Source organism: Mirounga leonina, unplaced genomic scaffold (assembly GCF_011800145.1).
Source record: "Mirounga leonina isolate KUSES-001 unplaced genomic scaffold, KU_Mleo_1.0 Mir_101529, whole genome shotgun sequence".
In the NCBI taxonomy this organism is placed as follows: Eukaryota; Metazoa; Chordata; class Mammalia; order Carnivora; family Phocidae; genus Mirounga; species Mirounga leonina.
In genome coordinates this window covers 1,394,399-1,396,393 of record NW_023270143.1, presented here as the reverse complement: position 1 = coordinate 1,396,393, position 1,995 = coordinate 1,394,399, and positions in this window count along the sequence as shown.

The window sequence follows — 1,995 nt, the reverse complement described above, 5'->3', positions numbered from 1 at the left end:
AAGAAACACCTTTTTAAAAAAGTTGTGATGGGACGCCTGGGTGGCTCAGTCGGTCAGGTGCCCCACTCTTGGTTTCAGCTTGGGTCATGATCCTGGGGTCATGAGATGGAGCCCCATAGTCAGGTGCCACACTCATTGGGGAGTCTGCTTAAAATTCTCTCCCGCTCCCTCTCCCTCTGCCCCTCCCCCTGGCTCATCTAAAATAAATCTTTAAAAAAAAATAATAAAATGTTGTGATATGTTGTAGAGAATCTGGAGTCCCACATTCTTATCTTGACATGACTACTTCAGTTCTTCTGTTTAAGCCAAATTATGTTCCCATGCTTTACATTAAGTTCCATGCCCAACATGGGGCTTGAACTCACCAAGAGAACAAGCTGCATATTCTACTGAGCCAGGCAGGCTCCCCTCCCATACTCTTTCTTACTCAAGATACCTCTTATGTCTAGTAGTTCACCAGTATCTCTTAGGAGCACTAGAAAACATTTTAGATGTTCAACTATGAAATGCCATATAAGCTGTAAAATGGACTTAGCTATCTTAGTATCCAATTTTTCATTATAACATCATTTACCTACCAGGAGAGTTTGATAAGATAGTGTGAAATAAGTTGGACCCCATCTAAAGGAACTTGAAGTGGAATTTTAGCAAGACCCTGTTTTTTTAAAAACTAAAAACAGAATGTATTTAAAGGGCTTGATAGTAGAGGCTGGCACAGAGTAGGTGCTTAATCAATGTTAAGGAGACAGTACAATGCAGAGGAAAGAACCTGCACACAGCTTTTATCACATCTGGGTTTCAATCCTGGTACCAACATTTAATATGTTTTGGGTATGTCCTAACAGCTTCCTGAACCTGTTTATCTTTCATATGGGGAGACTAATCCCTTACTGGCAGAGCTGTATTGAGGGTTAATGGAGCTAACAGGTTTTCAGGGTTTGGTATAATTTGTGCTCAAGTAGTACTTAATTCTCTTCTTTGGCTGCCCCAGAATGCAGGAGTGGGCTGCACTTCCCTGCCAATCAGCCTGCAGCCAACTGCTCCAGTCCATCATGTAGTTCTGCTCTTAGAATTTGAAGAGGTAAATTAGGGGATGACAGCATGAGGCAAGGCTAAGATGCAGCTATGGGTCCAAAGATGATGTGGAAGTTTGAGGTAGGGGGAAAAGACTGAAGTGATCTAACAGCCACTCCCTTCAAATATGTTCAGTTTCAGGTAGATTGCTGGGACAGAGGTCATGTGCACAACCCAAACAAACCTGGGTAAAGTAAGAAGATTGTGTTCCTGCTGCCATCTACTCCAGTCCCTTCCTGAGGGCCCCTTGACACTATCTTTGTCTGATGGGGTAGCCCCCCACCCAGGGTGGCTAACTATATTTTAATGGAGTATAATGACATCAGCCAATGCACCTCCAATATAGCAGCTCCCTTGAGGATGCAGGCTGTGAATAAATGGTACCATAACCCTTTTGAATCACGGAATTCAAACACTGGTGCTGGATGGGAAGTGGTCATGGAAGGGTGGGGCCCAGCCAGAGTGCCTCAGTTCAAGGGATCCTCCAACCCAGTGTGCCTAGAAATGCCCCAAGGTATGGTTTGCCCCTAACACATCTAGCCACCCTACCAACAGGCACCTTGTTTTCCTTTCATGCAAACAAGGTGGCACTTACCACACTTCAGCACCCAGCCAGGCTTATGTTCTCTTCTTCCCTCTATCCCAGCCCCAGACCCCTCCATAGACAAGGTTCATCACTGCTCCCCCTACCATCACTGCCACCCAGGTGAGGATCTGCAGACTTGGTGGAAGATGCATAGCCTACAGCCCATCACAGGAATGTCTTACCACTGAGATCTGTTGCAGACTGATAAAGAAATCATCACCCTGCCAGGGACCCCCAGGTCTACCAGCAGCCTCGCCTTGTACCTTTAGCTGTTCAAGAGTTTTTTGAGAGTTACTCCTCCAACCAGACCAACCTATAGGATGAGGGATAAATTG